Source organism: Panthera tigris, chromosome B3 (assembly GCF_018350195.1).
Source record: "Panthera tigris isolate Pti1 chromosome B3, P.tigris_Pti1_mat1.1, whole genome shotgun sequence".
Classification (NCBI taxonomy): Eukaryota; Metazoa; Chordata; class Mammalia; order Carnivora; family Felidae; genus Panthera; species Panthera tigris.
The window spans coordinates 119344445-119357263 of NC_056665.1; the positions used below are offsets into that span (position 1 = coordinate 119344445).

General features: G+C 53.9%; 2 long non-coding RNA genes across 2 annotated transcripts; one reads left to right on the forward strand and one right to left on the reverse strand.

The window, feature by feature from the left end:
- Positions 1 to 749: 749 nt before the first annotated feature.
- LOC122239664 lies at positions 750 to 4874 on the forward strand. Its single transcript, XR_006218991.1, has 3 exons — positions 750 to 983; positions 1271 to 1450; positions 4801 to 4874. It is a non-coding gene; the product is annotated as an uncharacterized LOC122239664 (long non-coding RNA).
- Positions 4702 to 6827, reverse strand: LOC122239663. Its single transcript, XR_006218990.1, has 2 exons — positions 6485 to 6827; positions 4702 to 5296 (listed from the first exon to the last, which is right to left on the reverse strand). It is a non-coding gene; the product is annotated as an uncharacterized LOC122239663 (long non-coding RNA).
- Between the last annotated feature and the right edge of the window lie 5992 nt (positions 6828 to 12819).

Consider the following 12819-nt stretch of genomic DNA (forward strand, 5'->3'; position numbering starts at 1 on the left):
CTCGTGTGGCACTGCTCAGAGTCCCCTGGGCCTCTGTCTCATCATCCTCTTCTGTGTCTCCATCCCGCCCCCAGCCCCCAGGTGTCCTTGGGGACTGTTTCTCAGATGCTGTGTCCTCTGACTCTCTCTATCCTGCCCTGACTCTGGGTTTCTCTGTCTCCTCTCTCTGGTCCGCAAAAGGGACAAAGAGGGAATTTGCATGGAACGTGGCAAACAAATCGTGGCACCCAGTTGCCATGGGCAGCAGAAAAGTGTCTCCTGGGTGGGAGCTGAATGAGTAGAGAATAAAGCAGAAGGGAAGGGAGAAAGGAGCCAGTTTGGGAGGCTGGGGGGCCAGTGGGGCTGGTGTCTGGAGGATGAGAGGGCGAACCAGGGAGGGGGCAGCAGCCGTGGGCCCCCCCCACACCTTTCTTCTTCTGCAGTGGTGATGGTGCCCCCCCCCCCCAACCCCGCACTGAGAGCCGCTGCTGCTGTTGGTAGCCTTGGGCTGCTGAGGATGGGAGGGTGGGGGAAGAAGGAGGAAGTTGTTTTCAGAGTGAGGGTCTCTGCGCAAGCCTGTTGACAAGCTTTCAAGTCTGCACGATAGGATTCTGGGTTCTCAACAGATTCACTTCTATCCCGAGTGGGGCCCAAAGCCAGGGCTCCAGGCCTTTGGCAATCAGGGTGGAATCCAACCACTGGCTGTCATGGCAACCTGTATCTCTTCGGAACTGCACAGAAAGGCCTAGAGTCTGCAGTCCAGGCGACCAGTCACTCAGTATGTGGCAATAGGCAAGCCCATGGGTGTGCCGGGGGGAATCCTACAGGGTAGGGCCCAGAAAGGGGTCCGACTTTGGCTCAGCCGCTTCCTTCTAGTCCTGGCCTCTTCCCGGCAGCGTCTCCAGGGTCTGGCCTAAGTTGGGCTTCAGCCAAGCTGGCTGGCCTCCAGGTGGATTTGGGACAGACAGCTGGGATGTGGTGTTTCCCGCTCCGAAGAGATGGAGGTTGGCAATGGGACCGTGGCGGGGCTGGAATCTGGAATGCTGGGTCCTTCAGTGACAAATCTCAGCAGGATGGTGGGGTCGTGGGTGGGTGGAGGCTGGACAGGCAGTCTTTAGTTAGGTTTCCCAGTGAGGGGATGTGACAGGGATTAGGGCCAGGTGGTCTCCATACCTCCACCCCTTCTTTATCTGGGTGCCTCTGAGCCCTGCATGGGTCCCTCTGGAAGGCCAGCCAGCTGACTCTGAAACTTCCTTCTTTCTCCTCACCCTAACGGCCCTCACTTCTTCAGACCAGGTCCCCTGCTTGCCAGGGTCAGGTCAGCCCGTCCCAGGAAGCATCTGGCACTGTTTGCTTGCCTCTTTTTGATCGTCCTGGTGGACCTGGTCATAGCTGCCTGTGCTCCTGATTCTGGCATAGACACTGTGTTCAGCTCCTTGAGACAACCTTTGTTCGGCTCGACAGGGCACACGTGAGTAGTAACTCAGTCCTCCTTCCCCTAGCTGCCAGGTTCAGCTTTGGTCCTTCTTTCTGTCCCTCCTTGTCTAAACAATTCCTATCCATCCTTTGAGGCCCATGTCAGATGTGAAGCTCGTGCTCCTCCCCATCTGTTCCAGGCAGAATCACTGTTTCCTGTGTCTCCTGCTAATGAGGCACAGAGCACTGAGTGAATGACACTTCCCAAAGGAAAAAAAAAAAAAAAAAAAAAAAAGCTTCTGGTCTTGATGGTGTCCTGCTCAAACATTTTCCATGGCTCCCCACTGTGAAAAGGCCTTTTGCCCTTTTGGGCTTCATCAATCCCCTAGCCTGTGCCAGAGAACCCTCTACTCTAGTCAAGTGGTTCCCTAGCCTTCCCCAAACTTGGTCTGAACCCGCCCCTCTCCACTTCCCCTGCTCAGGCCATCTCCTTTCTTTAGAACACACACCACCACTCACATACTGAAATTCTACCCACCCTTGCGTCTCATGGCCCTGGGAGGCTGGTGGCTCTTGAAAGGGCATAAGGGGAGCCCAGGGTTCGTCTTCTGCCCCTCCCCGATCTCCAGAGCCAATGGCTTTTGAACAACCTGCATCATATGTTCTATAATTTGAACCAAGCAGCGGCTGACAACCTCCCATTAATGTCTGTGTTAGTGCAAATGAGTACGTCATTGTGTGTGGATGAATACATGTATGTTCATGGGAAGATATCAGCAAGCATATGCACAGGGAGCTGTGTGTGTGCTAAGAAATGTGTGGGAACGAATGTGCCTCTCCATGTGTGGGAGCAGGTGCGTCATGTCTGAGTGAACTTGTGAATGCACATGGGCCCCGTGTGCCAAAGCACGTGAGCACACGTGAACCTATACGGGGGGGTTGTGTATGTTGAAGGTGTGTGCTTGCACATGCAGGCAAATCTGTCTGTGCACTGGGTGTACGTGTCCTGCTACACTTTCTTCTGCCCAGCCCAGGTTACTGGGGAAGGCCAAGGCCGGTCAGTCTCCCTTCCATGCACCTCCCAACCTCCAGGGGCATGAGGAGGGGCTGTATGTGACATCCTAACTTTTGACGGAGATAAATGCAGAATTCCTATAAGGTCACTAGGCTGTGGCAGTGAGCAGCTATGAGTGTCGGGGGTCTGGCTCCGTGGTGACCTGGCCCCTGGCCCCCAGGCCTCAGTATCCCCTGTCCCCCACTGAGCTGGTAACCGGAACTAGGAGGGCTCAGGAGGTGTCCAGCAAGAGATAATCGTTCTGTTCTGGTCCCCAGGCAACAAGACCCTACACCCTAGGCCTGTGAGGGGCTGCCTACGCTGGGCCCTGGCAGAGGGGATGGTGACAAGGCCAGAGTACCCACAGAATGCCAGGTCTATGGTCCTCCTTCCTCAGGGGACTAAACTTTGAAAAAACAAAGCAACAGGTTAATGTGAACTCACTTTAGACCGAACAAGGATATAAAGGCTTAAAGTGCAGCGAGGAAGCTTAGGCTAGACCCAAAGAAGGAGTGTCTTTCACTGACAAAGACCACAAAATCTGTGTCCTCAAACAGATGGATCCCACAACAGGATCCACATCCACCCACAGGGCTGGTGGAGGGGGTCAGAGGTGAGAGACTGGCCTGGATGACCTTTAGAAGTGCCCCTCCCCACTGTCGTGGCTCTGTCCTCTGTAGCTCTGAGGGGGCCCAGAGGGGCATCTGGGGAGAGAAATTAGTCAGGCGTACTTCCTTGCACTGCTCCCAAGATCCTTCCCTCCTCCGGAACCTTCTTATCCCTCATTTCCTGCTGCTCTCCTCTCACCTCCAAGTGGCTGCCCCAGCCCTGGCCCCAAAGTGGCTTCCTCACTCCCTCCCTGCTGCTCCAGAATTCTCCCAGCAGACCACCCCCAAAGGCCCAGCCCAGTCCCGCCCAGTCTTTGGAGTGCAGCCCTGGGCCTCCCACCCAGTGGAAAGGCAATTAGAGGCTCAAACTGGGAGGGGTGCTGAGGTGGGTGCAGGGAGACAGCAGGCCTCGGTGGGCACGATCCCTCACCGGGTGGTCCTCAGGGAGCCAAGGCCAACTGGATGTGACAGTGTTCCCTGGCTGAGGTCAGAGGAGCTCTGGGGCCGCTGCCTCAGGGCTGGAGGCCCCCCTTCTTCAGGGGCTTTGGGGTCCCAGCCTTGCTTTTCCTGGTCTGGCTCTCCAGGGAGTGGTCATGGAAGAGGACATGTAGAGGTGCTTAGGGAGAATGGGGCAGGGAGGGTGAATGACTCCCCCCGACACACCCTGGGCTCCCCTCCTCCTCCTCCTCCTGGAGCTCCTGTGCCTTCCCTGGGAGGTCTGGCCAAGGCGAGCCCAGGGATGAGGGGAGGAGATCATTAATCACCGTTATTTATTGTTTCTTATGTAACCCGTGTTATGAAACATGGGACCTTGTACCAGGCACAACTGGGAACATGTGAAAGATGGCCCTACTAGTAAGGGCTTCCTGTGGGCTGAACAGGTAGGCCCAGGAGCCATAGGGCCACCTGCAGAACGGCCTGGAAAGAGGGGTGCAGGCTGGCCCAGGCTCTGGCTGCAGGTAGGCCGGTCCTGCTGTGCTGCCCTGCTATCTCACAGGGCCCTAAGGTAGGAAGAGAGCTGGGTTTGGGGGCCCCTCAACCACAACAGGCCTAGATCAGCTCAGGCTCCAGGGTGGCCTGGGTCACAGCTGGAGTTGTCAACATACTGACCCAGGAGGAGATAACATCCAAAGGGCTTGGAGTCCCAGTCGGACAAGGAGGGGAATGTCGCCGGAAAAGATCCCTGGCCCCTAGAGGGATCAAACTAAATGGGACTTTAATAGGTCTCTTCCAGCTCAGATTTCATGGGTAATTGGAAGCAGGTCCTGAGCCGAGCAGAGTGGGCTGGCCCTAGTGGCCTGTGGGGGCTGGGGACTGAGGAGGAGCAAGGGTTGCTGCCTCCCTCCCCTCCGCACATCCCACCCAGGCCTCATGGGGCTTCTGGATCCCCTCTACACTGCTTTGGAAGTGCTGCTGTTTTAACTCCTTCAGGGTAAGAACGTGGCTAAGCGGGGAGGGAGAGCCTGAGTCTCGGCTCAGAGGGGAAAAGAGAAGCATGTCCTGAGCTAGATGTACACTCATTCATTCATTCATTCATTCACTCACTCAACAAATTCACATTGAAAACTGGCAATAGCCCTTTAAGACAGAACCCTTACTTTGTTTTTTTTTTTTAATTACAAAAGAGGCCCACACTTGCTGAAATAAGATTCAAGCGGTATCACAGTATATTAAGTAAAAGTGAAAATTCTCCCCCCACCCCACCCATTATCTGCCCTCTCCCTGGCGACTCTCATACTCCAGGGGTACCTTCTGTCAACAATTTATTGGATCTCCTTCCAGACCATCTTCACGGCATTCTGCACCACATCCTGCTGTTTTCACTCAACAATGCATCATTGATATCCTTCCAAGGCAGTAAGTAGAACGTGGGTATTCCTCACTCCCATTTTAAAGATGAGAACACTGAGGTTCAGAAAGGTTTAATGGCTGTCCCAGACTGCAGAGCCAGGCCTTGTTCTCATTCTGTCATAGCTTCCAGCCTCTTCCCTGCAGCGGGGGGATATGATGGAGCAGAGAGGCTGGAAAACCCCTAAGTGAGGGTTGGGGTGGGAGAGAGAGCCTGGGAATGAGAAGGAAGCAGTGGGCTAGGAGTGGGCACAGGCTCTGCTTGGATGCAGTGGCACCCCTCCTCCAGTGTCTCCCAGGATCCCTCGGGGTCTTCTGTGGCTCTGGGGCCCTAGAGGCCTGGGCTGGACAGGGCTGGTTAGCAGGTAGTGGAGGAGTTTTCAAACCAAACCTATCAAGAGGGAAGGAAAGATGGCATTTCAGCCCCTAAAGTGCCTGCGACACATTCCTCCCCTGGCCTCAAGGGGCATTTCTTGCCTAACACCACTGGTGGGTGCTGGCCACTGCCCCTGCCTGCTGATGCTGACCAGACAGGCCTGTGTTCTCCCTCCAGGACTACCATCCTATATTCCCCTGCTGCCACCGGCTACCATTCCAGCATGTTCACCAGTGCAGGGAGGGAGGCACCCCTTTCCGCAGCCCAGACCCTGAGCAACCAGAACCGGCTCATAGTCACAGGGCTTAGGGACCCTCTAGGAAGACAGCTGAGGGGACAGGCAGGTGGGAGGCCAGTCCAGCCTGTGGCTCAGCCTGAAGTATAAATAAGACCAGCTCTGAAAATGTTGTGACCCAGAAGCCTCCACACCAGACACCTAGCCTTCCTCCCCCCTGCCTGGGACCTCCAAGGGAGGGAACACTGGAAGCTGAGAGAACACAGAGGATGGGCAAAGGAAGAAAACATCTAGTGTTCCTTCTGGGCAGACATTGGTTCTTTACACCCGGGCACACGCATGCATGTGCACACCCACGTGCATGCACACACACTAATTGCCGAAAAGGGGAACTTGGCCGAAGTGTAGCACAGCTGCCCCTCGGAGAAGGCTTAGAGGCAGGGGAATGGACCGGATGGCCTTTGGAGAGCTCGCCATTCCCAAGACTGTCTGGAGAAATGCTCCCACAAGGGCCACCCAGGCCTTGGAAGGAATCACAGAGATTCTCCCACAAGGCAGTCAGGCCAACTGGGGAAGACTGATCCACTCACGCTGCCAATCTCCTTGGCGAACCTGCTCTGTGCCAGGCCCCATGCTGGGCCCCAGAGAACAGACTGCACCTCCCAGGCTCCACTGCACCGGAGCCACTGGGCATATGGGAGAGAGGGTCCCTACTGGCAAGAGCAGAGCCCATCCCTTCACCCGAGGCTGGCCCATCAGTCACTGAGAGGCTGATGAGTGGTTCTTAGCGGCGCGCAGGCGGCATCCATCCGGAGTGCAGACCCTCCGCCCCCCCCCACCCCCAGCTGGTGTCTGGAGAAGGCCGGAGTCTCCTCTCTGCCCACCACCCACGCCACCCCCACGGTTCTGGCCCTGGCCGGCGGGGGCGCAGAAAGGAAATCACTAAGGAGGATTGAGTGTCAATTCACCAACTAATCGGATCAGGGCGAGCGGCTGCCGCACACGCTGTTCCCTCCCCGGCTCCTCCGCGGGCCCATTACAGCAGCTAATCACCCGGGCGGCGGCGGCGGCGTTAACAACCGTCTGCCCACCAGGCTCCTTCCTGGGGCTTGGCGGAGGGGCTGACCCCTTGCAGCTCTCCTCTCGGAGGAGCAGGAGCGGGAAACTGGATCCCAGCAACAAGCCGGTGGCCGCCGTCCAGGGTAACGCCTGGCTCCTCGCGCTGCTGGCTGGCCTCCTGAGTGTTTGCCCGGCTCCTCTTGCCCCGCGGCCGCCGCCGAGGGCCGGCGAGGACGGCGCGGGGACAGCGCATCCCCTGAGCACCCGAGGCCACCGCTCCCTCCCCGCCGCCGGTGCTGCCCGCGCGGCCCGAGCTGGGGAGGCGGCGCTCCCTGCCAGCCAGAGCAAATTAGGTGCCCGGACATTGAGGTCTGCTTGGCATTTCCTGTGTTGGCTTTGGCTGACGAGGCTAGGCCAGTGGGCAGCCCTCTTGACCCCAGCCCAGTCCAACAGGCACGTCCCAGACTCTGCAGCCCACAGACTTCTGCTCTGTGCCCCACAGGGAATCCTGTTCCGGAAAAAAAAGATCACCCCTCCCTGCCTGGGTTCCCACTGAGCTGCCTTCCCTTGCCTTGTAGGGTGCTCTGACACCAGAGGCCTGGCCAGCCCCCAACCTGGCTCATCTCAATGCATGTTCCTCAGGCTCGGGCACAGAGCCCACAGAATTTGTGGATCTCCGAGGCTCCCAGGGCTTCCTGGATGTGGTGAGGCGCCTCTGCATCCAGGCTCCCAAGCCTGACGGTCCGCAGGGGGCTCTGATCTCCCCTGATCTCTTCTTCCCATCTGTCTGTGGAAGAATTTCCCCAGTCCAGGGCCTGGCCCCCAGGGAGCCATGAGCAAGGAGGTTGCTCCAGACATTGGCACCAGCTTGGGAACCCATGGGAGCTCCCGTCCTCGACCCCGGAAGGGCCGGCTTCACCTGTGGGCTTCGGCATTGCTGGCTCCTGTTCCTCTGTCCATGTTTTCTTTGGCTCGGATTTCTGGGACACCAGATTGTCCAAAACAAGACGACTTCGTGATACTTACTTTCCCAAAGAGCAGAGTCTGTAACACAATCAGGCTCTTTGTGTGCAGTGCAGTCTCCAGCCACCCACTCTCTGGTTGCCCCCGTCTCTGCCCCAGCCAGGTCCCCTTGGGGGCATGAAGCACTCCTCAATCCCAGTGGCCAGGGGTCTCTGGCTTAGGATTTAGCGAGGCTGAGCAGAGAGGGGAGCCAAACCCCTCCCCACAGACCATCCGTCACTGGTCTACAGCTCTTTCCTTTCTCCTCCCCAGCCCTGGGATGCCAGCATAGCCCCTGTGAGGAAGGAGAAGCAAGAAATAGGAATAGCCTAGGGTTCGAGATGCCCGACTACAAATCCCAGCTCTACTACACACAGCTGTATGCCTCGAGCAAGGTACCAAATGGCTGTGGAACTCAGTTGCCTTGCCAGTAAAGTGGCAACAATAGAGGAACCTAGCTTTACTGGAACCTTACTAGGGCCTTTGGGGCTAGCCTGCAGTAAGCCCCGGTAAAGCGACCATAAATGCAGCTATCTGTCCGCATGGGGTCGGCTGAGCAGTCACTCAGGAGTCTGCAGAGTTGTCCAGGCCCAGCCTAGACCACACCTAGGATAGAGACTCTGCCCCCCTACCCCACTAGTCACTTCTTTGCTCCCAGGCTGGTTCTGTGCTACCATCTCCCTGAGGAGACTGAAGCCCAGGCTAGCTCTCTCCCGAGCCACTCTGCCCGTGGCCATCAAGAACTTGCCGCCTCAACGGCACAGGCCAGCCTGCCAGGGCAGAGCAGTCTCAGAAGGCATCTGAAGGTGGTTGGGTACCTAGAACCCCTGTTTGGAGGTCCTCACCTTTCCCCAGGGAACACGGAGGCATAGCACACGCATCTTGGTTGCTCAGTGCCAGGTACCAGAACGCTCAGAAATCTGAACGTGTGGTGAACGAAGGAAAAGACTCTGGATTTCCTACATTGTTTGTGGGAGTAGCGACAGGCGTTTTTCTGACAAGTCTGGGGTGAGAGTTGTCAAGAAGACAGGGGAGTGTTGATCACCTTGATGAGCAATTCCACGTCTGGGACTCTCCCTTGGGAACTAATCTGAAATGCCAGAACTCAGAGCTGCAGGAGGGTCTATAAAAATCTCTACAGAGGTGGTTTTTCTCAGCGTCATTTATTTTTATTTTTTATTCTTTTAGATTTTTTTTTAATGTTCACTTATTTTTGAGAGAGAGAGAGAGACAGAGACAGCGTGAGCGGCAGAGAGAGAGACAGACACACAATCCAAAGCAGGCTCCATGCTCCCAGCTGTCAGCACAGACACTGACAGGGGGCTCAAACTCATGAACCATGAGATCATGACCTGAGCCGAAGTTGGACGCCTACAACCGACTGAGACACCCAGGAACCCCTCTCAGGGTCACTTATAATAGCAAACAAACAAAGAAGATACTTCAGTAGCCAATGGTTGGAGACTGGATAAATCTATTATGCTATACCTATGCACACAGGGAATTAAAGAGTAAGCACTAAAGATTAGGTTTAGGGAAAATTTTTAATGACGTGGCAACATCTGAGTAAAAAAAATCAGGATATCTAACTGCTGACAAAGTATAATCTTAATTATGTAAAAAAAATCAGGATATCTAACTGCTGACAAAGTATAATCTTAATTATGTGAAAAAATATGTGCTGAGTACATACACAAAATTTGATATATATATACATATATAACATATAATTATATATGTATAATATATAATGATTACTTATACATATATATATAAATTATATATATATAATATAAAAGGGCATATTATGCTGCCTTAAAAAGGGATGAATTCTGGCACCTGCTACAACATGGACAAGCCCTGAAGACATTATATTAAGTGAAATATGCCAGACAGAAATGTACAAAGATTGTATGGTTCCACCTTACATGAGGCCCCTAGAAAAGAGTCAAACACCTAGAGACAGAAAGTAGAAGGGTGCTTGCCAGGGCCTGGGGAAGACGGACAGTGATTTTTTAATGGGCACAAAGTTTCAGTTTGGGAAGATAAAAAGTTCTGGAGATGGTGATGGTTGTGCAAGAATGAGAATGTACTTAACACTACTGAACTGTACACTTAAAAATGATAAAAATGATAAATGTTATGTTATGTACATTTTATCACAATAAAAAAAAGAGGTCATAGAGAAATACATCAAATGTTCTTAATGAGTATTTTTGAGTGAAGGGATTATGGGTGACCTTTGTTCTTTTTAGTTTCCAACATTTGCCCCTAGTAAATGAGATATTTTGTTTTGTTTGTTGTTTGTTTTAAGGAAGCTTGCTTCAGCATCTCCCAGATGTGCGGGGGTGGGGAGGGGGAGAGGTTCGGTCCAGCTGCAGCTGGACACAGGGGAGAAGCACAGCGTGCTGGGGGGAGGGCTGGCTCAGAGAAGGCTTGGGGTCCGCCCAAGTTCTCGCTCCCCTGCTGGCTGGCCTAATTCTCTGCCTCCCGCCCCCCCCCCAACCCCCACCCCTCCAGCCTTGCCTCGGGGCCTCTCCTCAGGCATGGCGCACTGACTAGCCTGAAGGGGCCGTCCCAGCTCTAGTGGGAATTCGGGCTCGGGGCTTTCTCAGACGGTCAGTACCCTTGCCGCCTTCCCGCTGCCGCTCCGCCCCAGCCCAGCTGCAAAAACAACAGCCCATACCCCAAGCCCTGTTATTGCAGCCCAGAGTGGAGCCTCAGTGTGCAGCGGAAGGAGTGGGGATGGGGCCTGCCAGTCCCAAAGAGACCTTGGGGCAGGGGTGCTCTCGGGAGGTTGGAGGGTCCCCTCCTGATCCCTGGGGAAACCTGACTCCCAGGTGTGAGGAGAAGGGGCTTGGGGAGGCCTGAGGGCCTGGGGGCCTGAGAGCCAACTCTGCCAGTGGCCTCCCTGGCTCCTTGGGGACTGCGGGGTGGGGAGAGGTAGGGGGGAGGAAGTCAAGCCACTTGGGAACCCGCTGAACCAAGCCGAGCCAAGCCGTGGGCAGGAGGCGGCACCACCGTGGCTCCCAGGCAGGCCAGGGCCAAGGCTTTCCCACGGGGTGCACTGGCCACTGGGCTCTACGGAGCCATCCACCCAGGCTAGGGACTGGGAGCCCTGGGAGTTTTCCATGCAGTCTTCCCTTCAGGGCAGAGGGACTGGTGGGCATATCTGGAACTTATCAGGGCTCTTCCAGGTATGGGCTGGGCACCCCAGCAAGGCTGGGGTACAGCTCTCAGGGGCCTGCTACTCAGCTTTCTCAGCACCCACTCCAGCCTCATCCATTGGCTCCTTACTCACGTGACAGAGCAATGACACAGGGCTCATATCCCTAAGAACCTAAGGGGCCTCAGAGGCTGTCGGAAGCCCAGCGCCTTTTTGACCCCTAAAGGCCACTCCTGCCACTCTAATATGAGGGGTGTGGACGGTGTGGCATTAGGAGGCACTGGGAGGTCTCCAGAGACAGATAAACCCAGGCTAGAACCTCAGCTCTGTCCCACTAGCTGTATGACTGGACATGTTCCTTAACCTCTCCAAGCCTTGGCTTCCTCCACTGTAGTGGTGGAAGGTTTAGATGCAACATATATAGTTTCTCGCACAATGTAAATGCTCATTAAGGGGAAGACACTGTAATGCTCTATACACAAGCCCCCAAAAATGAAATTAGCTGAGACTGGAAAGAACTTTCTGATCTCAATGGTCGACTTAGTTCTTCTGACCCATGGCACTCTGCCCAACGTAGACGGCACACTTGAGGAGTCCCCTTTTCTTTTTCCACTCTGGTTAGGAACCAGTTAAGCAAACTACCCTCTGAAGTTAGACAATGACTGTCTGTTGTTAAGGATGTTGTGGGCCACAGGCATCAAACCAGGGATAGAAACTATTTCAGGCAAGGGAGGATCCAGATGGAAGAGGGTGAGCCTCTGGCTTCTCAAAGCCACCAGCATCCTCTGTCTGTAGGTTAGTCACTGAGTGTCACTTATGCACCAAGAAGCAGCAGGAAGCTGTCAGATTGAGGGTCCAGGCTTCCTGACTGGGATGTAGCCTCATATAAGGTCTGTTGCTGTTCTGAAATGCTCTCAGGTAGTTACAATAACTCATTTACTCTTGAAAGAGAGGAGTTATAGAAATAAAAGCTGGTTCGGGGCACCTGGGTGGCTCAGTCGGTTAAGTGTCAGACTTGAGCTCAGGTCACGATCTCACGGTCCGTGAGTTCGAGCCCCGCGTCGGGCTCTGGCCTGATGGCTCAGAGCCTGGAGCCTGCTTCCGATTCTGTGTCTCCCTCTCTCTCTGCCCTTTCCCTGTTCATGCTCTGTCTCTCTCTGTCTCAAAAATAAATAAACATTAAAAAAAATTTTTTTTAAAAAGAAATAAAAGCTGGTGTTATTTTTATTTGGATTATCTGGCCTTTAAAATACAACCAGATCTGTATTAAGTACATTAGAATCACCTTTTAGGGAGATTTTAAAAAATTCTCTCAAAATTTTTAGGTAATGGTAATTCAGACCTACTACTTTAAAGATCAGTAGTAGCAAAGTGTCTCTAAATCTTTACGATCACTACCATTCATCAGATGTCATTGTTCTTATCATCTCCACTGACAGACACGATAACCCAGCTTGGGAGGGGCGGACCTGTGATCTGAACTGAGATTCATATGACTTCCAAGCCCAAATGTGCATGCATTCATTCATTCATTCAGGGAGGGTGGGGGAAGAGCTGAGAGAGGGAGAGAGAGAGAATCTTAAGCAAATTCCACACCCAGCACAGAGCCCAACTTGGAGTTCGATCTCATGACTGTGAGATCATGACCTGAGCCAAAATCAAGAGTTGGATGCTCAACCAACTGAGCCACCAGGCATCCCCAAGCCCAAGCTTCTAAATGGTTTAACATAACATGAAAGGACAACTAGCCAGTGGGCATTAGTCTCCACATTTTTTTTCCGGAATCACAGACTATTTGTTTTGTCTACCTATGTGCTTGGTACTATTCTCACTAATGACAGACCTATCGATTGTGGTATAACTGATCGCTTGATCAGAACCAGCTCACTTCACAGGGCTTTTTAGAGACCAAAGGGGAGAAGGAGTACGAAAATCTTTAAATTTTTAAAAATGTTTATTTATTTTGAGCACGAGCAGGGGAGGGGGCAGAAAGTGAAGGAGACACAGAATCTGAAGCAGGCTTCAGGCTCTGGGCTGACAGCACAGAGCCAGACACGGGGCTCGAACCCACGAACC